Here is a 26,683-nt window from a genome sequence, read left to right on the forward strand (position 1 = left end):
ACAGGGAGGTTATGGAGGGGTACAGGTTCAGGGCATATTTGTGTGGTGTTCTGCAATGGTACGTTCCAGTGAGACAGGGAGTTTATGCACGGTACAGGATCAGGGCATATTTGAGTGGAGTTCGGCCTTGGTGCGTTCCAGTGAGACAGGGAGCTTATGAGCGGGTAGACGTTCAGGGCATATTTGTGTGGTGTTCTGCAATGGTACGTTCCAGTGAGACTGGGAGGTTATGGAGGGGTAAAGGTTCAGGGCATATTTGAGTGTATTTCTGCATTTGTACGTTCCTGTGAGTCAGGGAGGTTATGGAGGGTGCAGGTCCAGGGCATATTTGTGTGGAGTTCTGCATTGGTACGTTCCAGTGAGACAGGGAGGTTATGGAGGGGTACAGGTTCAGGGCAAATTTGTGTGGAGTTCTGCATTGGTGCGTTCCAGTGAGACAAGGAGTTTATGGGCGGGTACACTTTCAGGGCATATTTGTGTGGTGTTCTGCAATGGTACGTTCCAGTGAGACAGGGAGGTTATGGAGGGGTACAGGTTCAGGGCATATTTGTGTGGTGTTCTGCAATCGTACGTTCCAGTGAGACAGGGAGGTTATGCACGGTACAGGATCAGGGCATATTTGAGTAGAGTTCGGCATTGGTGCGTTCCAGTGAGACAGGGAGGTTATGGAGGGGTACAGGTTCAGGGCAAATTTGTGTGGAGTTCTGCATTGGTGCGTTCCAGTGAGACAAGGAGTTTATGGGCGGGTACACTTTCAGGGCATATTTGTGTGGTGTTCTGCAATGGTACGTTCCAGTGAGACAGGGAGGTTATGGAGGGGTACAGGTTCAGGGCAAATTTGTGTGGAGTACTGCATTGGTGCGTTGCAGTGAGACAAGGAGGTTATGGGCGGGTACAGTTTCAGGGCATATTTGTGTGGTGTTCTGCAATGGTAAGTTCCAGTGAGACAGAAGGTTATGGAGGGGTACAGGTTCAGGGCATATTTGAGTGGAGTTCGGCATTGGTGCGTTCCAGTGAGACAGCGAAGTTATGGAGGGGTGCAGGTTCAGGGCATATTTGTGTGGATTTCTGCATTGGTACGTTCCAGTGAGTCCGGGAGGTTATGGAGTGGTACAGGTTCAGGGCATATTTGTGTGGAGTTCTGCAGTGGTACGTTCCATTGAGACAAGGATGTTATGGTCGGGTACAGGTTCAGGGCATATTTGTTTGTAGTTCTGCATTGGTACGTTCCAGTGAGACAGGGAGGGTATGGAGGTTACAGGTTCAGGGAATATTTGTGTGGATTTCTGCAGTGGTACGTTCCAGTGAGACAGGGAGTTTATGGGCGGGTACAGGTTCAGGGCATATTTGTTTGTAGTTCTGCATTGGTACGTTCCAGTGAGACAGGGAGGTTATGGAGGGTGCAGGTTCAGGGCATATTTGTGTGGAGTTCTGCATTGGTACGTTCCAGTGAGACAGGGAGGTTATGGGCGGGTACAGGTTCAGGGCAAATTTGTGTGGAGTTCTGCATTGGTGCGTTGCAGTGAGACAAGGAGGTTATGGGCGGGTACACTTTCAGGGCATATTTGTGTGGTGTTCTGCAATGATAAGTTCCAGTGAGACAGAAGGTTATGGAGGGTTACAGGTTCAGGGCATATTTGAGTGGAGTTCGGCATTGGTGCGTTCCAGTGAGACAGGGAATTTATGGAGGGGTGCAGGTTCAGGGTATATTTGTGTGGATTTCTGCATTGGTACGTTCCAGTGAGTACGGGAGGTTATGGAGTGGTACAGGTTCAGGGCATATTTGTTTGTATTTCTACGTTGGTACGTTCCAGTGAGACAGGGAGGTTATGGAGGGGTACAGGTTCAGGGCATATGTGTGCGTAGTTCTGCATTGGTATGTTCCAGTGAGACAGGGAGGTTATGGAGGGTACAGGTTTAGGGCATATTTGTGTGGAGTTCTGCATTGGTGCGTTCCAGTGAGACAAGGAGCTTATGGGCGGGTACACGTTCAGGGCATATTTCTGTGTAATTCTGCATTGGTAATTTCAAGTGAGACAGGGAGGTTATGCACGGTACAGGATCAGGGCATATTTGAGTGGAGTTCTGCATTGGTACGTTCCAGTGAGACAGGGAGGTTATGGAGGGTACAGGTTCAGGGCATATTTGTGTGGAGTTCTGCAGTGGTACGTTCCATTGAGACAAGGAGGTTATGGTCGGGTACAGGTTCAGGCATATTTGTGTGGAGTTCTGCATTGGTACTTTCCAGTGAGACAGGGAGGTTATGGAGGGTACCGGTCCATGGCATATTTGTGTGGAGTTCGGCAGTGGGACGATCCAATGAGACAGGGAGTTTATGGACGGGTACAGGTTCAGGGCATATTTGTGTGGAGTTCTGCATTGGTACGTTCCAGTGAGACAGGGAGGTTATGGAGGGGTACAGGTTCAGGGCATATTTGTGTGGTGTTCTGCAATGGTACGTTCCAGTGAGACAGGGAGGTTATACACGGTACAGGATCAGGGCATATTTGAGTGGAGTTCGGCCTTGGTGCGTTCCAGTGAGACAGGGAGGTTATGGAGGGGTACAGGTTCAGGGCATATTTGTTTGGAGTTCTGCGTTGGTACGTTCCAGTGAGACAAGGAGCTTATGAGCGGGTAGACGTTCAGGGCATATTTGTGTGGTGTTCTGCAATGGTACGTTCCAGTGAGACTGGGAGGTTATGGAGGGGTAAAGGTTCAGGGCATATTTGAGTGTATTTCTGCATTTGTACGTTCCAGTGAGTCAGGGAGGTTATGGAGGGTGCAGGTCCAGGGCATATTTGTGTGGAGTTCTGCATTGGTACGTTCCAGTGAGACAGGGAGGTTATGGAGGGGTACAGGTTCAAGGCAAATTTGTGTGGAGTTCTGCATTGGTGCGTTCCAGTGAGACAAGGAGTTTATGGGCGGGTACACTTTCAGGGCATATTTGTGTGGTGTTCTGCAATGGTACGTTCCAGTGAGACAGGGAGGTTATGGAGGGGTACAGGTTCAGGGCATATTTGTGTGGTGTTCTGCAATCGTACGTTCCAGTGAGACAGGGAGGTTATGCACGGTACAGGATCAGGGCATATTTGAGTAGAGTTCGGCATTGGTGCGTTCCAGTGAGACAGGGAGGTTATGGAGGGGTACAGGTTCAGGGCAAATTTGTGTGGAGTTCTGCATTGGTGCGTTCCAGTGAGACAAGGAGTTTATGGGCGGGTACACTTTCAGGGCATATTTGTGTGGTGTTCTGCAATGGTACGTTCCAGTGAGACAGGGAGGTTATGGAGGGGTACAGGTTCAGGGCAAATTTGTGTGGAGTTCTGCATTGGTGCGTTGCAGTGAGACAAGGAGGTTATGGGCGGGTACAGTTTCAGGGCATATTTGTGTGGTGTTCTGCAATGGTAAGTTCCAGTGAGACAGAAGGTTATGGAGGGGTACAGGTTCAGGGCATATTTGAGTGGAGTTCGGCATTGGTGCGTTCCAGTGAGACAGCGAAGTTATGGAGGGGTGCAGGTTCAGGGTATATTTCTGTGGATTTCTGCATTGGTACGTTCCAGTGAGACAGGGAGGTTATGGAGGGGTACAGGTTCAGGGCATATTTGTGTGGTGTTCTGCAATGGTACGTTCCAGTGAGACAGGGAGTTTATGCACGGTACAGGATCAGGGCATATTTGAGTGGAGTTCGGCCTTGGTGCGTTCCAGTGAGACAGGGAGGTTATGGAGGGGTACAGGTTCAGGGCATATTTGTTTGGAGTTCTGCGTTGGTACGTTCCAGTGAGACAAGGAGCTTATGAGCGGGTAGACGTTCAGGGCATATTTGTGTGGTGTTCTGCAATGGTACGTTCCAGTGAGACTGGGAGGTTATGGAGGGGTAAAGGTTCAGGGCATATTTGAGTGTATTTCTGCATTTGTACGTTCCTGTGAGTCAGGGAGGTTATGGAGGGTGCAGGTCCAGGGCATATTTGTGTGGAGTTCTGCATTGGTACGTTCCAGTGAGACAGGGAGGTTATGGAGGGGTACAGGTTCAGGGCAAATTTGTGTGGAGTTCTGCATTGGTGCGTTCCAGTGAGACAAGGAGTTTATGGGCGGGTACACTTTCAGGGCATATTTGTGTGGTGTTCTGCAATGGTACGTTCCAGTGAGACAGGGAGGTTATGGAGGGGTACAGGTTCAGGGCATATTTGTGTGGTGTTCTGCAATCGTACGTTCCAGTGAGACAGGGAGGTTATGCACGGTACAGGATCAGGGCATATTTGAGTAGAGTTCGGCATTGGTGCGTTCCAGTGAGACAGGGAGGTTATGGAGGGGTACAGGTTCAGGGCAAATTTGTGTGGAGTTCTGCATTGGTGCGTTCCAGTGAGACAAGGAGTTTATGGGCGGGTACACTTTCAGGGCATATTTGTGTGGTGTTCTGCAATGGTACGTTCCAGTGAGACAGGGAGGTTATGGAGGGGTACAGGTTCAGGGCAAATTTGTGTGGAGTTCTGCATTGGTGCGTTGCAGTGAGACAAGGAGGTTATGGGCGGGTACAGTTTCAGGGCATATTTGTGTGGTGTTCTGCAATGGTAAGTTCCAGTGAGACAGAAGGTTATGGAGGGGTACAGGTTCAGGGCATATTTGAGTGGAGTTCGGCATTGGTGCGTTCCAGTGAGACAGCGAAGTTATGGAGGGGTGCAGGTTCAGGGCATATTTGTGTGGATTTCTGCATTGGTACGTTCCAGTGAGTCCGGGAGGTTATGGAGTGGTACAGGTTCAGGGCATATTTGTGTGGAGTTCTGCAGTGGTACGTTCCATTGAGACAAGGATGTTATGGTCGGGTACAGGTTCAGGGCATATTTGTTTGTAGTTCTGCATTGGTACGTTCCAGTGAGACAGGGAGGGTATGGAGGTTACAGGTTCAGGGAATATTTGTGTGGATTTCTGCAGTGGTACGTTCCAGTGAGACAGGGAGGTTATGGGCGGGTACAGGTTCAGGGCATATTTGTTTGTAGTTCTGCATTGGTACGTTCCAGTGAGACAGGGAGGTTATGGAGGGTGCAGGTTCAGGGCATATTTGTGTGGAGTTCTGCATTGGTACGTTCCAGTGAGACAGGGAGGTTATGGGCGGGTACAGGTTCAGGGCAAATTTGTGTGGAGTTCTGCATTGGTGCGTTCCAGTGAGACAAGGAGTTTATGGAGGGGTACAGTTTCAGGGCATATTTGTGTGGTGTTCTGCAATGGTACATTCCAGTGAGACAGAAGGTTATGGAGGGGTACAGGTTCAGGGCATATTTGAGTGGAGTTCGGCATTGGTGCGTTCCAGTGAGACAGGGAAGTTATGGAGGGGTACAGGTTCAGGGCAAATTTGTGTGGAGTTCTGCATTGGTGCGTTGCAGTGAGACAAGGAGGTTATGGGCGGGTACACTTTCAGGGCATATTTGTGTGGTGTTCTGCAATGATAAGTTCCAGTGAGACAGAAGGTTATGGAGGGTTACAGGTTCAGGGCATATTTGAGTGGAGTTCGGCATTGGTGCGTTCCAGTGAGACAGGGAATTTATGGAGGGGTGCAGGTTCAGGGTATATTTGTGTGGATTTCTGCATTGGTACGTTCCAGTGAGTACGGGAGGTTATGGAGTGGTACAGGTTCAGGGCATATTTGTTTGTATTTCTACGTTGGTACGTTCCAGTGAGACAGGGAGGTTATGGAGGGTACAGGTTTAGGGCATATTTGTGTGGAGTTCTGCATTGGTGCGTTCCAGTGAGACAAGGAGCTTATGGGCGGGTACACGTTCAGGGCATATTTCTGTGTAATTCTGCATTGGTAATTTCAAGTGAGACAGGGAGGTTATGCACGGTACAGGATCAGGGCATATTTGAGTGGAGTTCTGCATTGGTACGTTCCAGTGAGACAGGGAGGTTATGGAGGGTACAGGTTCAGGGCATATTTGTGTGGAGTTCTGCAGTGGTACGTTCCATTGAGACAAGGAGGTTATGGTCGGGTACAGGTTCAGGCATATTTGTGTGGAGTTCTGCATTGGTACTTTCCAGTGAGACAGGGAGGTTATGGAGGGTACCGGTCCATGGCATATTTGTGTGGAGTTCGGCAGTGGGACGATCCAATGAGACAGGGAGTTTATGGACGGGTACAGGTTCAGGGCATATTTGTGTGGAGTTCTGCATTGGTACGTTCCAGTGAGACAGGGAGGTTATGGAGGGGTACAGGTTCAGGGCATATTTGTGTGGTGTTCTGCAATGGTACGTTCCAGTGAGACAGGGAGGTTATACACGGTACAGGATCAGGGCATATTTGAGTGGAGTTCGGCCTTGGTGCGTTCCAGTGAGACAGGGAGGTTATGGAGGGGTACAGGTTCAGGGCATATTTGTTTGGAGTTCTGCGTTGGTACGTTCCAGTGAGACAAGGAGCTTATGAGCGGGTAGACGTTCAGGGCATATTTGTGTGGTGTTCTGCAATGGTACGTTCCAGTGAGACTGGGAGGTTATGGAGGGGTAAAGGTTCAGGGCATATTTGAGTGTATTTCTGCATTTGTACGTTCCAGTGAGTCAGGGAGGTTATGGAGGGAGCAGGTCCAGGGCATATTTGTGTGGAGTTCTGCATTGGTACGTTCCAGTGAGACAGGGAGGTTATGGAGGGGTACAGGTTCAAGGCAAATTTGTGTGGAGTTCTGCATTGGTGCGTTCCAGTGAGACAAGGAGTTTATGGGCGGGTACACTTTCAGGGCATATTTGTGTGGTGTTCTGCAATGGTACGTTCCAGTGAGACAGGGAGGTTATGGAGGGGTACAGGTTCAGGGCATATTTGTGTGGTGTTCTGCAATCGTACGTTCCAGTGAGACAGGGAGGTTATGCACGGTACAGGATCAGGGCATATTTGAGTAGAGTTCGGCATTGGTGCGTTCCAGTGAGACAGGGAGGTTATGGAGGGGTACAGGTTCAGGGCAAATTTGTGTGGAGTTCTGCATTGGTGCGTTCCAGTGAGACAAGGAGTTTATGGGCGGGTACACTTTCAGGGCATATTTGTGTGGTGTTCTGCAATGGTACGTTCCAGTGAGACAGGGAGGTTATGGAGGGGTACAGGTTCAGGGCAAATTTGTGTGGAGTTCTGCATTGGTGCGTTGCAGTGAGACAAGGAGGTTATGGGCGGGTACAGTTTCAGGGCATATTTGTGTGGTGTTCTGCAATGGTAAGTTCCAGTGAGACAGAAGGTTATGGAGGGGTACAGGTTCAGGGCATATTTGAGTGGAGTTCGGCATTGGTGCGTTCCAGTGAGACAGCGAAGTTATGGAGGGGTGCAGGTTCAGGGTATATTTCTGTGGATTTCTGCATTGGTACGTTCCAGTGAGACAGGGAGGTTATGGAGGGGTACAGGTTCAGGGCATATTTGTGTGGTGTTCTGCAATGGTACGTTCCAGTGAGACAGGGAGTTTATGCACGGTACAGGATCAGGGCATATTTGAGTGGAGTTCGGCCTTGGTGCGTTCCAGTGAGACAGGGAGGTTATGGAGGGGTACAGGTTCAGGGCATATTTGTTTGGAGTTCTGCGTTGGTACGTTCCAGTGAGACAAGGAGCTTATGAGCGGGTAGACGTTCAGGGCATATTTGTGTGGTGTTCTGCAATGGTACGTTCCAGTGAGACTGGGAGGTTATGGAGGGGTAAAGGTTCAGGGCATATTTGAGTGTATTTCTGCATTTGTACGTTCCTGTGAGTCAGGGAGGTTATGGAGGGTGCAGGTCCAGGGCATATTTGTGTGGAGTTCTGCATTGGTACGTTCCAGTGAGACAGGGAGGTTATGGAGGGGTACAGGTTCAGGGCAAATTTGTGTGGAGTTCTGCATTGGTGCGTTCCAGTGAGACAAGGAGTTTATGGGCGGGTACACTTTCAGGGCATATTTGTGTGGTGTTCTGCAATGGTACGTTCCAGTGAGACAGGGAGGTTATGGAGGGGTACAGGTTCAGGGCATATTTGTGTGGTGTTCTGCAATCGTACGTTCCAGTGAGACAGGGAGGTTATGCACGGTACAGGATCAGGGCATATTTGAGTAGAGTTCGGCATTGGTGCGTTCCAGTGAGACAGGGAGGTTATGGAGGGGTACAGGTTCAGGGCAAATTTGTGTGGAGTTCTGCATTGGTGCGTTCCAGTGAGACAAGGAGTTTATGGGCGGGTACACTTTCAGGGCATATTTGTGTGGTGTTCTGCAATGGTACGTTCCAGTGAGACAGGGAGGTTATGGAGGGGTACAGGTTCAGGGCAAATTTGTGTGGAGTTCTGCATTGGTGCGTTGCAGTGAGACAAGGAGGTTATGGGCGGGTACAGTTTCAGGGCATATTTGTGTGGTGTTCTGCAATGGTAAGTTCCAGTGAGACAGAAGGTTATGGAGGGGTACAGGTTCAGGGCATATTTGAGTGGAGTTCGGCATTGGTGCGTTCCAGTGAGACAGCGAAGTTATGGAGGGGTGCAGGTTCAGGGCATATTTGTGTGGATTTCTGCATTGGTACGTTCCAGTGAGTCCGGGAGGTTATGGAGTGGTACAGGTTCAGGGCATATTTGTGTGGAGTTCTGCAGTGGTACGTTCCATTGAGACAAGGATGTTATGGTCGGGTACAGGTTCAGGGCATATTTGTTTGTAGTTCTGCATTGGTACGTTCCAGTGAGACAGGGAGGGTATGGAGGTTACAGGTTCAGGGAATATTTGTGTGGATTTCTGCAGTGGTACGTTCCAGTGAGACAGGGAGGTTATGGGCGGGTACAGGTTCAGGGCATATTTGTTTGTAGTTCTGCATTGGTACGTTCCAGTGAGACAGGGAGGTTATGGAGGGTGCAGGTTCAGGGCATATTTGTGTGGAGTTCTGCATTGGTACGTTCCAGTGAGACAGGGAGGTTATGGGCGGGTACAGGTTCAGGGCAAATTTGTGTGGAGTTCTGCATTGGTGCGTTCCAGTGAGACAAGGAGTTTATGGAGGGGTACAGTTTCAGGGCATATTTGTGTGGTGTTCTGCAATGGTACATTCCAGTGAGACAGAAGGTTATGGAGGGGTACAGGTTCAGGGCATATTTGAGTGGAGTTCGGCATTGGTGCGTTCCAGTGAGACAGGGAAGTTATGGAGGGGTACAGGTTCAGGGCAAATTTGTGTGGAGTTCTGCATTGGTGCGTTGCAGTGAGACAAGGAGGTTATGGGCGGGTACACTTTCAGGGCATATTTGTGTGGTGTTCTGCAATGATAAGTTCCAGTGAGACAGAAGGTTATGGAGGGTTACAGGTTCAGGGCATATTTGAGTGGAGTTCGGCATTGGTGCGTTCCAGTGAGACAGGGAATTTATGGAGGGGTGCAGGTTCAGGGTATATTTGTGTGGATTTCTGCATTGGTACGTTCCAGTGAGTACGGGAGGTTATGGAGTGGTACAGGTTCAGGGCATATTTGTTTGTATTTCTACGTTGGTACGTTCCAGTGAGACAGGGAGGTTATGGAGGGGTACAGGTTCAGGGCATATGTGTGCGTAGTTCTGCATTGGTATGTTCCAGTGAGACAGGGAGGTTATGGAGGGTACAGGTTTAGGGCATATTTGTGTGGAGTTCTGCATTGGTGCGTTCCAGTGAGACAAGGAGCTTATGGGCGGGTACACGTTCAGGGCATATTTCTGTGTAATTCTGCATTGGTAATTTCAAGTGAGACAGGGAGGTTATGCACGGTACAGGATCAGGGCATATTTGAGTGGAGTTCTGCATTGGTACGTTCCAGTGAGACAGGGAGGTTATGGAGGGTACAGGTTCAGGGCATATTTGTGTGGAGTTCTGCAGTGGTACGTTCCATTGAGACAAGGAGGTTATGGTCGGGTACAGGTTCAGGCATATTTGTGTGGAGTTCTGCATTGGTACTTTCCAGTGAGACAGGGAGGTTATGGAGGGTACCGGTCCATGGCATATTTGTGTGGAGTTCGGCAGTGGGACGATCCAATGAGACAGGGAGTTTATGGACGGGTACAGGTTCAGGGCATATTTGTGTGGAGTTCTGCATTGGTACGTTCCAGTGAGACAGGGAGGTTATGGAGGGGTACAGGTTCAGGGCATATTTGTGTGGTGTTCTGCAATGGTACGTTCCAGTGAGACAGGGAGGTTATACACGGTACAGGATCAGGGCATATTTGAGTGGAGTTCGGCCTTGGTGCGTTCCAGTGAGACAGGGAGGTTATGGAGGGGTACAGGTTCAGGGCATATTTGTTTGGAGTTCTGCGTTGGTACGTTCCAGTGAGACAAGGAGCTTATGAGCGGGTAGACGTTCAGGGCATATTTGTGTGGTGTTCTGCAATGGTACGTTCCAGTGAGACTGGGAGGTTATGGAGGGGTAAAGGTTCAGGGCATATTTGAGTGTATTTCTGCATTTGTACGTTCCAGTGAGTCAGGGAGGTTATGGAGGGTGCAGGTCCAGGGCATATTTGTGTGGAGTTCTGCATTGGTACGTTCCAGTGAGACAGGGAGGTTATGGAGGGGTACAGGTTCAAGGCAAATTTGTGTGGAGTTCTGCATTGGTGCGTTCCAGTGAGACAAGGAGTTTATGGGCGGGTACACTTTCAGGGCATATTTGTGTGGTGTTCTGCAATGGTACGTTCCAGTGAGACAGGGAGGTTATGGAGGGGTACAGGTTCAGGGCATATTTGTGTGGTGTTCTGCAATCGTACGTTCCAGTGAGACAGGGAGGTTATGCACGGTACAGGATCAGGGCATATTTGAGTAGAGTTCGGCATTGGTGCGTTCCAGTGAGACAGGGAGGTTATGGAGGGGTACAGGTTCAGGGCAAATTTGTGTGGAGTTCTGCATTGGTGCGTTCCAGTGAGACAAGGAGTTTATGGGCGGGTACACTTTCAGGGCATATTTGTGTGGTGTTCTGCAATGGTACGTTCCAGTGAGACAGGGAGGTTATGGAGGGGTACAGGTTCAGGGCAAATTTGTGTGGAGTTCTGCATTGGTGCGTTGCAGTGAGACAAGGAGGTTATGGGCGGGTACAGTTTCAGGGCATATTTGTGTGGTGTTCTGCAATGGTAAGTTCCAGTGAGACAGAAGGTTATGGAGGGGTACAGGTTCAGGGCATATTTGAGTGGAGTTCGGCATTGGTGCGTTCCAGTGAGACAGCGAAGTTATGGAGGGGTGCAGGTTCAGGGCATATTTCTGTGGATTTCTGCATTGGTACGTTCCAGTGAGTCCGGGAGGTTATGGAGTGGTACAGGTTCAGGGCATATTTGTGTGGAGTTCTGCAGTGGTACGTTCCATTGAGACAAGGATGTTATGGTCGGGTACAGGTTCAGGGCATATTTGTGTGGAGTTCTGCATTGGTACTTTCCAGTGAGACAGGGAGGTTATGGAGGGTACCGGTCCATGGCATATTTGTGTGGAGTTCTGCAGTGGGACGATCCAATGAGACAGGAAGTTTATGGACGGGTACAGGTTCAGGGCATATTTGTGTGGAGTTCTGCATTGGTACGTTCCAGTGAGACAGGGAGGTTATGGAGGGGTACAGGTTCAGGGCATATTTGTGTGGTGTTCTGCAATGGTACGTTCCAGTGAGACAGGGAGGTTATGCACGGTACAGGATCAGGGCATATTTGAGTGGAGTTCGGCATTGGTGCGTTCCAGTGAGTCCGGGAGGTTATGGAGTGGTACAGGTTCAGGGCATATTTGTTTGTAGTTCTGCGTTGGTACGTTCCAGTGAGACAGGGAGGTTATGGAGGGGTACAGGTTCATGGCATATGTGTGTGTAGTTCTGCATTGGTACGTTCCAGTGAGACAGGGAGGTTATGGAGGGTACAGGTTTAGGGCATATTTGTGTGGAGTTCTGCATTGGTGCGTTCCAGTGAGACAAGGAGGTTATGGGCGGGTACACGTTCAGGGCATATTTCTGTGGAATTCTGCATTGGTAATTTCAAGTGAGACAGGGAGGTTATGCACGGTACAGGATCAGGGCATATTTGAGTGGAATTCGGCATTGGTGCGTTCCAGTGAGACAGGGAAGTTATGGAGGGGTACAGGTTCAGTGCATATTTGTGAGGAGTTCTGCATTGGTACGTTCCAGTGAGACAGGGAGGTTATGGAGGGCTACAGGTTCAGGGCATATTTGTGTGTAGTTCTGCATTGGTACGTTCCAGTGAGACAGGGAGGTTATGGAGGGTACAGGTTCAGGGCATATTTGTGTGGAGTTCTGCATTTGTACTTTCCAGTGAGACAGGGAGGTTATGGAGGGTACCGGTCCATGGCATATTTGTGTGGAGTTCTGCAGTGGGACGATCCAATGAGACAGGGAGTTTATGGACGGGTACAGGTTCAGGGCATATTTGTGTGGAGTTCTGCATTGGTACGTTCCAGTGAGACAGGGAGGTTATGGAGGGGTACAGGTTCAGGGCATATTTGTGTGGTGTTCTGCAATCGTACGTTCCAGTGAGACAGGGAGGTTATGCACGGTACAGGATCAGGGCATATTTGAGTGGAGTTCGGCATTGGTGCGTTCCAGTGAGACAGGGAGGTTATGGAGGGGTACAGGTTCAGGGCAAATTTGTGTGGAGTTCTGCATTGGTGCGTTCCAGTGAGACAAGGAGTTTATGGGCGGGTACACTTTCAGGGCATATTTGTGTGGTGTTCTGCAATGGTACGTTCCAGTGAGACAGGGAGGTTATGGAGGGGTACAGGTTCAGGGCAAATTTGTGTGGAGTTCTGCATTGGTGCGTTGCAGTGAGACAAGGAGGTTATGGGCGGGTACAGTTTCAGGGCATATTTGTGTGGTGTTCTGCAAAGGTAAGTTCCAGTGAGACAGAAGGTTATGGAGGGGTACAGGTTCAGGGCATATTTGAGTGGAGTTCGGCATTGGTGCGTTCCAGTGAGACAGCGAAGTTATGGAGGGGTGCAGGTTCAGGGCATATTTGTGTGGATTTCTGCATTGGTACGTTCCAGTGAGTCCGGGAGGTTATGGAGTGGTACAGGCTCAGGGCATATTTGTGTGGAGTTCTGCAGTGGTACGTTCCATTGAGACAAGGATGTTATGGTCGGGTACAGGTTCAGGGCATATTTGTGTGGAGTTCTGCATTGGTACTTTCCAGTGAGACAGGGAGGTTATGGAGGGTACCGGTCCATGGCATATTTGTGTGGAGTTCTGCAGTGGGACGATCCAATGAGACAGGGAGTTTATGGACGGGTACAGGTTCAGGGCATATTTGTGTGGAGTTCTGAATTGGTACGTTCCAGTGAGACAGGGAGGTTATGGAGGGGTACAGGTTCAGGGCATATTTGTGTGGTGTTCTGCAATGGTACGTTCCAGTGAGACAGGGAGGTTATGCACGGTACAGGATCAGGGCATATTTGAGTGGAGTTCGGCATTGGTGCGTTCCAGTGAGTCCGGGAGGTTATGGAGTGGTACAGGTTCAGGGCATATTTGTTTGTAGTTCTGCGTTGGTACGTTCCAGTGAGACAGGGAGGTTATGGAGGGGTACAGGTTCATGGCATATGTGTGTGTAGTTCTGCATTGGTACGTTCCAGTGAGACAGGGAGGTTATGGAGGGTACAGGTTTAGGGCATATTTGTGTGGAGTTCTGCATTGGTGCGTTCCAGTGAGACAAGGAGGTTATGGGCGGTTACACTTTCAGGGCATATTTGTGTGGTGTTCTGCAATGGTATTTTCCAGTGAGACAGAAGGTTATGGAGGGGTACAGGTTCAGGGCATATTTGACTGGAATTCGGCATTGGTGCGTTCCAGTGAGACAGGGAAGTTATGGAGGGGTACAGGTTCAGTGCATATTTGTGAGGAGTTCTGCATTGGTACGTTCCAGTGAGACAGGGAGGTTATGGAGGGCTACAGGTTCAGGGCATATTTGTGTGTAGTTCTGCATTGGTACGTTCCAGTGAGACAGGGAGGTTATGGAGGGTACAGGTTCAGGGCATATTTGTGTGGAGTTCTGCATTTGTACTTTCCAGTGAGACAGGGAGGTTATGGAGGGTACCGGTCCATGGCATATTTGTGTGGAGTTCTGCAGTGGGACGATCCAATGAGACAGGGAGTTTATGGACGGGTACAGGTTCAGGGCATATTTGTGTGGAGTTCTGCATTGGTACGTTCCAGTGAGACAGGGAGGTTATGGAGGGGTACAGGTTCAGGGCATATTTGTGTGGTGTTCTGCAATCGTACGTTCCAGTGAGACAGGGAGGTTATGCACGGTACAGGATCAGGGCATATTTGAGTGGAGTTCGGCATTGGTGCGTTCCAGTGAGACAGGGAGGTTATGGAGGGGTACAGGTTTAGGGCAAATTTGTGTGGAGTTCTGCATTGGTGCGTTCCAGTGAGACAAGGAGTTTATGGGCGGGTACACTTTCAGGGCATATTTGTGTGGTGTTCTGCAATGGTACGTTCCAGTGAGACAGGGAGGTTATGGAGGGGTACAGGTTCAGGGCAAATTTGTGTGGAGTTCTGCATTGGTGCGTTGCAGTGAGACAAGGAGGTTATGGGCGGGTACAGTTTCAGGGCATATTTGTGTGGTGTTCTGCAAAGGTAAGTTCCAGTGAGACAGAAGGTTATGGAGGGGTACAGGTTCAGGGCATATTTGAGTGGAGTTCGGCATTGGTGCGTTCCAGTGAGACAGCGAAGTTATGGAGGGGTGCAGGTTCAGGGCATATTTGTGTGGATTTCTGCATTAGTACGTTCCAGTGAGTCCGGGAGGTTATGGAGTGGTACAGGCTCAGGGCATATTTGTGTGGAGTTCTGCAGTGGTACGTTCCATTGAGACAAGGATGTTATGGTCGGGTACAGGTTCAGGTCATATTTGTGTGGAGTTCTGCATTGGTACTTTCCAGTGAGACAGGGAGGTTATGGAGGGTACCGGTCCATGGCATATTTGTGTGGAGTTCTGCAGTGGGACGATCCAATGAGACAGGGAGTTTATGGACGGGTACAGGTTCAGGGCATATTTGTGTGGAGTTCTGAATTGGTACGTTCCAGTGAGACAGGGAGGTTATGGAGGGGTACAGGTTCAGGGCATATTTGTGTGGTGTTCTGCAATGGTACGTTCCAGTGAGACAGGGAGGTTATGCACGGTACAGGATCAGGGCATATTTGAGTGGAGTTCGGCATTGGTGCGTTCCAGTGAGTCCGGGAGGTTATGGAGTGGTACAGGTTCAGGGCATATTTGTTTGTAGTTCTGCGTTGGTACGTTCCAGTGAGACAGGGAGGTTATGGAGGGGTACAGGTTCATGGCATATGTGTGTGTAGTTCTGCATTGGTACGTTCCAGTGAGACAGGGAGGTTATGGAGGGTACAGGTTTAGGGCATATTTGTGTGGAGTTCTGCATTGGTGCGTTCCAGTGAGACAAGGAGGTTATGGGCGGGTACACGTTCAGGGCATATTTCTGTGGAATTCTGCATTGGTAATTTCAAGTGAGACAGGGAGGTTATGCACGGTACAGGATCAGGGCATATTTGAGTGGAGTTCTGCATTGGTACGTTCCAGTGAGACAGAGAGGTTATGGAGGGTACAGGTTCAGGGCATATTTGTGTGGAGTTCTGCAGTGGGACGATCCAATGAGACAGGGAGTTTATGGACGGGTACAGGTTCAGGGCATATTTGTGTGGAGTTCTGCATTGGTACATTCCAGTGAGACAGGGAGGTTATGGAGGGGTACAGGTTCAGGGCATATTTGTGTGGTGTTCTGCAATGGTACGTTCCAGTGAGACAGGGAGGTTATGCATGGTACAGGTTCAGGGCATATTTGTGTGGAGTTCTGCATTGGTACGTTCCAGTGAGACAGGGAGGTTATGGAGGGGTACAGGTTCAGGGCAAATTTGTGTGGAGTTCTGCATTGGTGCGTTCCAGTGAGACAAGGAGGTTATGGGCGGTTACACTTTCAGGGCATATTTGTGTGGTGTTCTGCAATGGTATTTTCCAGTGAGACAGAAGGTTATGGAGGGGTACAGGTTCAGGGCATATTTGAGTGGAATTCGGCATTGGTGCGTTCCAGTGAGACAGGGAAGTTATGGAGGGGTACAGGTTCAGTGCATATTTGTGAGGAGTTCTGCATTGGTACGTTCCAGTGAGACAGGGAGGTTATGGAGGGCTACAGGTTCAGGGCATATTTGTGTGTAGTTCTGCATTGGTACGTTCCAGTGAGACAGGGAGGTTATGGAGGGTACAGGTTCAGGGCATATTTGTGTGGAGTTCTGCATTTGTACTTTCCAGTGAGACAGGGAGGTTATGGAGGGTACCGGTCCATGGCATATTTGTGTGGAGTTCTGCAGTGGGACGATCCAATGAGACAGGGAGTTTATGGACGGGTACAGGTTCAGGGCATATTTGTGTGGAGTTCTGCATTGGTACGTTCCAGTGAGACAGGGAGGTTATGGAGGGGTACAGGTTCAGGGCATATTTGTGTGGTGTTCTGCAATCGTACGTTCCAGTGAGACAGGGAGGTTATGCACGGTACAGGATCAGGGCATATTTGAGTGGAGTTCGGCATTGGTGCGTTCCAGTGAGACAGGGAGGTTATGGAGGGGTACAGGTTCAGGGCAAATTTGTGTGGAGTTCTGCATTGGTGCGTTCCAGTGAGACAAGGAGTTTATGGGCGGGTACACTTTCAGGGCATATTTGTGTGGTGTTCTGCAATGGTACGTTCCAGTGAGACAGGGAGGTTATGGAGGGGTACAGGTTCAGGGCAAATTTGTGTGGAGTTCTGCATTGGTGCGTTGCAGTGAGACAAGGAGGTTATGGGCGGGTACAGTTTCAGGGCATATTTGTGTGGTGTTCTGCAAAGGTAAGTTCCAGTGAGACAGAAGGTTATGGAGGGGTACAGGTTCAGGGCATATTTGAGTGGAGTTCGGCATTGGTGCGTTCCAGTGAGACAGCGAAGTTATGGAGGGGTGCAGGTTCAGGGCATATTTGTGTGGATTTCTGCATTAGTACGTTCCAGTGAGTCCGGGAGGTTATGGAGTGGTACAGGCTCAGGGCATATTTGTGTGGAGTTCTGCAGTGGTACGTTCCATTGAGACAAGGATGTTATGGTCGGGTACAGGTTCAGGGCATATTTGTGTGGAGTTCTGCATTGGTACTTTCCAGTGAGACAGGGAGGTTATGGAGGGTACCGGTCCATGGCATATTTGTGTGGAGTTCTGCAGTGGGACGATCCAATGAGACAGGGAGTTTATGGACGGGTACAGGTTCAGGGCATATTTGTGTGGAGTTCTGAATTGGTACGTTCCAGTGAGACAGGGAGGTTATGGAGGGGTACAGGTTCAGGGCATATTTGTGTGGTGTTCTGCAATGGTACGTTCCAGTGAGACAGGGAGGTTATGCACGGTACAGGATCAGGGCATATTTGAGTGGAGTTCGGCATTGGTGCGTTCCAGTGAGTCCGGGAGGTTATGGAGTGGTACAGGTTCAGGGCATATTTGTTTGTAGTTCTGCGTTGGTACGTTCCAGTGAGACAGGGAGGTTATGGAGGGGTACAGGTTCATGGCATATGTGTGTGTAGTTCTGCATTGGTACGTTCCAGTGAGACAGGGAGGTTATGGAGGGTACAGGTTTAGGGCATATTTGTGTGGAGTTCTGCATTGGTGCGTTCCAGTGAGACAAGGAGGTTATGGGCGGTTACACTTTCAGGGCATATTTGTGTGGTGTTCTGCAATGGTATTTTCCAGTGAGACAGAAGGTTATGGAGGGGTACAGGTTCAGGGCATATTTGACTGGAATTCGGCATTGGTGCGTTCCAGTGAGACAGGGAAGTTATGGAGGGGTACAGGTTCAGTGCATATTTGTGAGGAGTTCTGCATTGGTACGTTCCAGTGAGACAGGGAGGTTATGGAGGGCTACAGGTTCAGGGCATATTTGTGTGTAGTTCTGCATTGGTACGTTCCAGTGAGACAGGGAGGTTATGGAGGGTACAGGTTCAGGGCATATTTGTGTGGAGTTCTGCATTTGTACTTTCCAGTGAGACAGGGAGGTTATGGAGGGTACCGGTCCATGGCATATTTGTGTGGAGTTCTGCAGTGGGACGATCCAATGAGACAGGGAGTTTATGGACGGGTACAGGTTCAGGGCATATTTGTGTGGAGTTCTGCATTGGTACGTTCCAGTGAGACAGGGAGGTTATGGAGGGGTACAGGTTCAGGGCATATTTGTGTGGTGTTCTGCAATCGTACGTTCCAGTGAGACAGGGAGGTTATGCACGGTACAGGATCAGGGCATATTTGAGTGGAGTTCGGCATTGGTGCGTTCCAGTGAGACAGGGAGGTTATGGAGGGGTACAGGTTCAGGGCAAATTTGTGTGGAGTTCTGCATTGGTGCGTTCCAGTGAGACAAGGAGTTTATGGGCGGGTACACTTTCAGGGCATATTTGTGTGGTGTTCTGCAATGGTACGTTCCAGTGAGACAGGGAGGTTATGGAGGGGTACAGGTTCAGGGCAAATTTGTGTGGAGTTCTGCATTGGTGCGTTGCAGTGAGACAAGGAGGTTATGGGCGGGTACAGTTTCAGGGCATATTTGTGTGGTGTTCTGCAAAGGTAAGTTCCAGTGAGACAGAAGGTTATGGAGGGGTACAGGTTCAGGGCATATTTGAGTGGAGTTCGGCATTGGTGCGTTCCAGTGAGACAGCGAAGTTATGGAGGGGTGCAGGTTCAGGGCATATTTGTGTGGATTTCTGCATTAGTACGTTCCAGTGAGTCCGGGAGGTTATGGAGTGGTACAGGCTCAGGGCATATTTGTGTGGAGTTCTGCAGTGGTACGTTCCATTGAGACAAGGATGTTATGGTCGGGTACAGGTTCAGGGCATATTTGTGTGGAGTTCTGCATTGGTACTTTCCAGTGAGACAGGGAGGTTATGGAGGGTACCGGTCCATGGCATATTTGTGTGGAGTTCTGCAGTGGGACGATCCAATGAGACAGGGAGTTTATGGACGGGTACAGGTTCAGGGCATATTTGTGTGGAGTTCTGAATTGGTACGTTCCAGTGAGACAGGGAGGTTATGGAGGGGTACAGGTTCAGGGCATATTTGTGTGGTGTTCTGCAATGGTACGTTCCAGTGAGACAGGGAGGTTATGCACGGTACAGGATCAGGGCATATTTGAGTGGAGTTCGGCATTGGTGCGTTCCAGTGAGTCCGGGAGGTTATGGAGTGGTACAGGTTCAGGGCATATTTGTTTGTAGTTCTGCGTTGGTACGTTCCAGTGAGACAGGGAGGTTATGGAGGGGTACAGGTTCATGGCATATGTGTGTGTAGTTCTGCATTGGTACGTTCCAGTGAGACAGGGAGGTTATGGAGGGTACAGGTTTAGGGCATATTTGTGTGGAGTTCTGCATTGGTGCGTTCCAGTGAGACAAGGAGGTTATGGGCGGGTACACGTTCAGGGCATATTTCTGTGGAATTCTGCATTGGTAATTTCAAGTGAGACAGGGAGGTTATGCACGGTACAGGATCAGGGCATATTTGAGTGGAGTTCTGCATTGGTACGTTCCAGTGAGACAGAGAGGTTATGGAGGGTACAGGTTCAGGGCATATTTGTGTGGAGTTCTGCAGTGGGACGATCCAATGAGACAGGGAGTTTATGGACGGGTACAGGTTCAGGGCATATTTGTGTGGAGTTCTGCATTGGTACATTCCAGTGAGACAGGGAGGTTATGGAGGGGTACAGGTTCAGGGCATATTTGTGTGGTGTTCTGCAATGGTACGTTCCAGTGAGACAGGGAGGTTATGCATGGTACAGGTTCAGGGCATATTTGTGTGGAGTTCTGCATTGGTACGTTCCAGTGAGACAGGGAGGTTATGGAGGGGTACAGGTTCAGGGCAAATTTGTGTGGAGTTCTGCATTGGTGCGTTCCAGTGAGACAAGGAGGTTATGGGCGGTTACACTTTCAGGGCATATTTGTGTGGTGTTCTGCAATGGTATTTTCCAGTGAGACAGAAGGTTATGGAGGGGTACAGGTTCAGGGCATATTTGAGTGGAATTCGGCATTGGTGCGTTCCAGTGAGACAGGGAAGTTATGGAGGGGTACAGGTTCAGTGCATATTTGTGAGGAGTTCTGCATTGGTACGTTCCAGTGAGACAGGGAGGTTATGGAGGGCTACAGGTTCAGGGCATATTTGTGTGTAGTTCTGCATTGGTACGTTCCAGTGAGACAGGGAGGTTATGGAGGGTACAGGTTCAGGGCATATTTGTGTGGAGTTCTGCATTTGTACTTTCCAGTGAGACAGGGAGGTTATGGAGGGTACCGGTCCATGGCATATTTGTGTGGAGTTCTGCAGTGGGACGATCCAATGAGACAGGGAGTTTATGGACGGGTACAGGTTCAGGGCATATTTGTGTGGAGTTCTGCATTGGTACGTTCCAGTGAGACAGGGAGGTTATGGAGGGGTACAGGTTCAGGGCATATTTGTGTGGTGTTCTGCAATCGTACGTTCCAGTGAGACAGGGAGGTTATGCACGGTACAGGATCAGGGCATATTTGAGTGGAGTTCGGCATTGGTGCGTTCCAGTGAGACAGGGAGGTTATGGAGGGGTACAGGTTCAGGGCAAATTTGTGTGGAGTTCTGCATTGGTGCGTTCCAGTGAGACAAGGAGTTTATGGGCGGGTACACTTTCAGGGCATATTTGTGTGGTGTTCTGCAATGGTACGTTCCAGTGAGACAGGGAGGTTATGGAGGGGTACAGGTTCAGGGCAAATTTGTGTGGAGTTCTGCATTGGTGCGTTGCAGTGAGACAAGGAGGTTATGGGCGGGTACAGTTTCAGGGCATATTTGTGTGGTGTTCTGCAAAGGTAAGTTCCAGTGAGACAGAAGGTTATGGAGGGGTACAGGTTCAGGGCATATTTGAGTGGAGTTCGGCATTGGTGCGTTCCAGTGAGACAGCGAAGTTATGGAGGGGTGCAGGTTCAGGGCATATTTCTGTGGATTTCTGCATTGGTACGTTCCAATGAGTCCGGGAGGTTATGGAGTGGTACAGGTTCAGGGCATATTTGTGTGGAGTTCTGCAGTGGTACGTTCCATTGAGACAAGGATGTTATGGTCGGGTACAGGTTCAGGGCATATTTGTGTGGAGTTCTGCATTGGTACTTTCCAGTGAGACAGGGAGGTTATGGAGGGTACCGGTCCATGGCATATTTGTGTGGAGTTCTGCAGTGGGACGATCCAATGAGACAGGGAGTTTATGGACGGGTACAGGTTCAGGGCATATTTGTGTGGAGTTCTGCATTGGTACGTTCCAGTGAGACAGGGAGGTTATGCACGGTACAGGATCAGGGCATATTTGAGTGGAGTTCGGCATTGGTGCGTTCCAGTGAGTCCGGGAGGTTATGGAGTGGTACAGGTTCAGGGCATATTTGTTTGTAGTTCTGCGTTGGTACGTTCCAGTGAGACAGGGAGGTTATGGAGGGGTACAGGTTCATGGCATATGTGTGTGTAGTTCTGCATTGGTACGTTCCAGTGAGACAGGGAGGTTATGGAGGGTACAGGTTTAGGGCATATTTGTGTGGAGTTCTGCATTGGTGCGTTCCAGTGAGACAAGGAGGTTATGGGCGGGTACACGTTCAGGGCATATTTCTGTGGAATTCTGCATTGGTAATTTCAAGTGAGACAGGGAGGTTATGCACGGTACATGATCAGGGCATATTTGAGTGGAGTTCTGCATTGGTACGTTCCAGTGAGACAGAGAGGTTATGGAGGGTACAGGTTCAGGGCATATTTGTGTGGAGTTCTGCAGTGGGACGATCCAATGAGACAGGGAGTTTATGGACGGGTACAGGTTCAGGGCATATTTGTGTGGAGTTCTGCATTGGTACGTTCCAGTGAGACAGGGAGGTTATGGAGGGGTACAGGTTCAGGGCATATTTGTGTGGTGTTCTGCAATGGTACGTTCCAGTGAGACAGGGAGGTTATGCATGGTACAGGTTCAGGGCATATTTGTGTGGAGTTCTGCATTGGTACGTTCCAGTGAGACAGGGAGGTTATGGAGGGGTACAGGTTCAGGGCAAATTTGTGTGGAGTTCTGCATTGGTGCGTTCCAGTGAGACAAGGAGGTTATGGGCGGTTACACTTTCAGGGCATATTTGTGTGGTGTTCTGCAATGGTATTTTCCAGTGAGACAGAAGGTTATGGAGGGGTACAGGTTCAGGGCATATTTGAGTGGAATTCGGCATTGGTGCGTTCCAGTGAGACAGGGAAGTTATGGAGGGGTACAGGTTCAGTGCATATTTGTGAGGAGTTCTGCATTGGTACGTTCCAGTGAGACAGGGAGGTAATGGAGGGCTACAGGTTCAGGGCATATTTGTGTGTAGTTCTGCATTGGTACGTTCCAGTGAGACAGGGAGGTTATGGAGGGTACAGGTTCAGGGCATATTTGTGTGGAGTTCTGCATTGGTACTTTCCAGTGAGACAGGGAGGTTATGGAGGGTACCGGTCCATGGCATATTTGTGTGGAGTTCTGCAGTGGGACGATCCAATGAGACAGGGAGTTTATGGACGGGTACAGGTTCAGGGCATATTTGTGTGGAGTTCTGCATTGGTACGTTCCAGTGAGACAGGGAGGTTATGGAGGGGTACAGGTTCAGGGCATATTTGTGTGGTGTTCTGCAATGGTACGTTCCAGTGAGACAGGGAGGTTATGCACGGTACAGGATCAGGGCATATTTGAGTGGAGTTCGGCATTGGTGCGTTCCAGTGAGACAGGGAGGTTATGGAGGGGTACAGGTTCAGGGCATATGTGTGTGTAGTTCTGCATTGGTACGTTCCAGTGAGACAGGGAGGTTATGGAGGGTACAGGTTTAGGGCATATTTGTGTGGAGTTCTGCAGTGGTACGTTGCATTGAGACAAGGATGTTATGGTCGGGTACAGGTTCAGGGCATATTTGTGTGGAGTTCTGCATTGGTACTTTCCAGTGAGACAGGGAGGTTATGGAGGGTACCGGTCCATGGCATATTTGTGTGGAGTTCTGCAGTGGGACGATCCAATGAGACAGGGAGTTTATGGACGGGTACAGGTTCAGGGCATATTTGTGTGGAGTTCTGCATTGGTACGTTCCAGTGAGACAGGGAGGTTATGGAGGGGTACAGGTTCAGGGCATATTTGTGTGGTGTTCTGCAATGGTACGTTCCAGTGAGACAGGGAGGTTATGCACGGTACAGGATCAGGGCATATTTGAGTGGAGTTCGGCATTGGTGCGTTCCAGTGAGACAGGGAGGTTATGGAGGGGTACAGGTTCAGGGCAAATTTGTGTGGAGTTCTGCATTGGTGCGTTCCAGTGAGACAAGGAGTTTATGGGCGGGTACACTTTCAGGGCATATTTGTGTGGTGTTCTGCAATGGTACGTTCCAGTGAGACAGGGAGGTTATGGAGGGGTACAGGTTCAGGGCAAATTTGTGTGGAGTTCTGCATTGGTGCGTTGCAGTGAGACAAGGAGGTTATGGGCGGGTACAGTTTCAGGGCATATTTGTGTGGTGTTCTGCAATGGTAAGTTCCAGTGAGACAGAAGGTTATGGAGGGGTACAGGTTTAGGGCATATTTGAGTGGAGCTCGGCATTGGTGCGTTCCAGTGAGACAGCGAAGTTATGGAGGGGTGCAGGTTCAGGGCATATTTGTGTGGATTTCTGCATTGGTACGTTCCAGTGAGTCCGGGAGGTTATGGAGTGGTACAGGTTCAGGGCATATTTGTGTGGAGTTCTGCAGTGGTACGTTCCATTGAGACAAGGATGTTATGGTCGGGTACAGGTTCAGGGCATATTTGTGTGGAGTTCTGCATTGGTACTTTCCAGTGAGACAGGGAGGTTATGGATGGTACCGGTCCATGGCATATTTGTGTGGAGTTCTGCAGTGGGACGATCCATTGAGACAGGGAGTTTATGGACGGGTACAGGTTCAGGGCATATTTGTGTGGAGTTCTGCATTGGTACGTTCCAGTGAGACAGGGAGGTTATGGAGGGGTACAGGTTCAGGGCATATTTGTGTGGTGTTCTGCAATGGTACGTTCCAGTGAGACAGGGAGGTTATGGAGGGTACAGGTTCAGGGCATATTTGTGTGGAGTTCTGCATTGGTACTTTCCAGTGAGACAGGGAGGTTATGGAGGGTACCGGTCCATGGCATATTTGTGTGGAGTTCTGCAGTGGGACGATCCAATGAGACAGGGAGTTTATGGACGGGTACAGGTTCAGGGCATATTTGTGTGGAGTTCTGCATTGGTACGTTCCAGTGAGACAGGGAGGTTATGGAGGGGTACAGGTTCAGGGCATATTTGTGTGGTGTTCTGCAATGGTACGTTCCAGTGAGACAGGGAGGTTATGCACGGTACAGGATCAGGGCATATTTGAGTGGAGTTCGGCATTGGTGCGTTCCAGTGAGACAGGGAGGTTATGGAGGGGTACAGGTTCAGGGCATATGTGTGTGTAGTTCTGCATTGGTACGTTCCAGTGAGACAGGGAGGTTATGGAGGGTACAGGTTTAGGGCATATTTGTGTGGAGTTCTGCAGTGGTACGTTGCATTGAGACAAGGATGTTATGGTCGGGTACAGGTTCAGGGCATATTTGTGTGGAGTTCTGCATTGGTACTTTCCAGTGAGACAGGGAGGTTATGGAGGGTACCGGTCCATGGCATATTTGTGTGGAGTTCTGCAGTGGGACGATCCAATGAGACAGGGAGTTTATGGACGGGTACAGGTTCAGGGCATATTTGTGTGGAGTTCTGCATTGGTACGTTCCAGTGAGACAGGGAGGTTATGGAGGGGTACAGGTTCAGGGCATATTTGTGTGGAGTTCGGCATTGGTGCGTTCCAGTGAGACAGGGAGGTTATGGAGGGGTACAGGTTCAGGGCAAATTTGTGTGGAGTTCTGCATTGGTGCGTTCCAGTGAGACAAGGAGTTTATGGGCGGGTACACTTTCAGGGCATATTTGTGTGGTGTTCTGCAATGGTACGTTCCAGTGAGACAGGGAGGTTATGGAGGGGTACAGGTTCAGGGCAAATTTGTGTGGAGTTCTGCATTGGTGCGTTGCAGTGAGACAAGGAGGTTATGGGCGGGTACAGTTTCAGGGCATATTTGTGTGGTGTTCTGCAATGGTAAGTTCCAGTGAGACAGAAGGTTATGGAGGGGTACAGGTTTAGGGCATATTTGAGTGGAGCTCGGCATTGGTGCGTTCCAGTGAGACAGCGAAGTTATGGAGGGGTGCAGGTTCAGGGCATATTTGTGTGGATTTCTGCATTGGTACGTTCCAGTGAGTCCGGGAGGTTATGGAGTGGTACAGGTTCAGGGCATATTTGTGTGGAGTTCTGCAGTGGTACGTTCCATTGAGACAAGGATGTTATGGTCGGGTACAGGTTCAGGGCATATTTGTGTGGAGTTCTGCATTGGTACTTTCCAGTGAGACAGGGAGGTTATGGAGGGTACCGGTCCATGGCATATTTGTGTGGAGTTCTGCAGTGGGACGATCCATTGAGACAGGGAGTTTATGGACGGGTACAGGTTCAGGGCATATTTGTGTGGAGTTCTGCATTGGTACGTTCCAGTGAGACAGGGAGGTTATGGAGGGGTACAGGTTCAGGGCATATTTGTGTGGTGTTCTGCAATGGTACGTTCCAGTGAGACAGGGAGGTTATGCACGGTACAGGATCAGGGCATATTTGAGTGGAGTTCGGCATTGGTGCGTTCCAGTGAGTCCGGGAGGTTATGGAGTGGTACAGGTTCAGGGCATATTTGTTTGTAGTTCTGCGTTGGTACGTTCCAGTGAGACAGGGAGGTTATGGAGGGGTACAGGTTCATGGCATATGTGTGTGTAGTTCTGCATTGGTACGTTCCAGTGAGACAGGGAGGTTATGGAGGGTACAGGTTTAGGGCATATTTGTGTGGAGTTCTGCATTGGTGCGTTCCAGTGAGACAAGGAGGTTATGGGCGGGTACACGTTCAGGGCATATTTCTGTGGAATTCTGCATTGGTAATTTCAAGTGAGACAGGGAGGTTATGCACGGTACAGGATCAGGGCATATTTGAGTGGAGTTCTGCATTGGTACGTTCCAGTGAGACAGGGAGGTTATGGAGGGTACAGGTTCAGGGCATATTTGTGTGGAGTTCTGCAGTGGGACGATCCAATGAGACAGGGAGTTTATGGACGGGTACAGGTTCAGGGCATATTTGTGTGGAGTTCTGCATTGGTACGTTCCAGTGAGACAGGGAGGTTATGGAGGGGTACAGGTTCAGGGCATATTTGTGTGGTGTTCTGCAATGGTACGTTCCAGTGAGACAGGGAGCTTATGCATGGTACAGGATCAGGGCATATTTGAGTGGAGTTCGGCATTGTTGCGTTCCAGTGAGACAGGGAGGTTATGGAGGGGTACAGGTTCAGGGCATATTTGTGTGGAGTTCTGCGTTGGTACGTTCCAGTGAGACAACGAGCTTATGAGCGGGTAGACGTTCAGGGCATATTTGTGTGGTGTTCTGCAATGGTACTTTCCAGTGATACAGAAGGTTATGGAGGGGTACAGGTTCAGGGCATATTTGAGTGGAGTTCGGCATTGCTGCGTTCCAGTGAGACTGGGAAGTTATGGAGGGGTACAGGTTCAGGGCATATTTGTTTGTAGTTCTGCATTGGTACGTTCCAGTGAGACAGGGAGGTTATGGAGGTTACAGGTTCAGGGAATATTTGTGTGGATTTCTGCAGTGGTACGTTCCAGTGAGACAGGGAGATTATGGGC

The sequence above is a fragment of the Hemitrygon akajei genome, unplaced genomic scaffold (genome assembly GCF_048418815.1).
Source record: "Hemitrygon akajei unplaced genomic scaffold, sHemAka1.3 Scf000066, whole genome shotgun sequence".
NCBI classification, from domain to species: Eukaryota; Metazoa; Chordata; class Chondrichthyes; order Myliobatiformes; family Dasyatidae; genus Hemitrygon; species Hemitrygon akajei.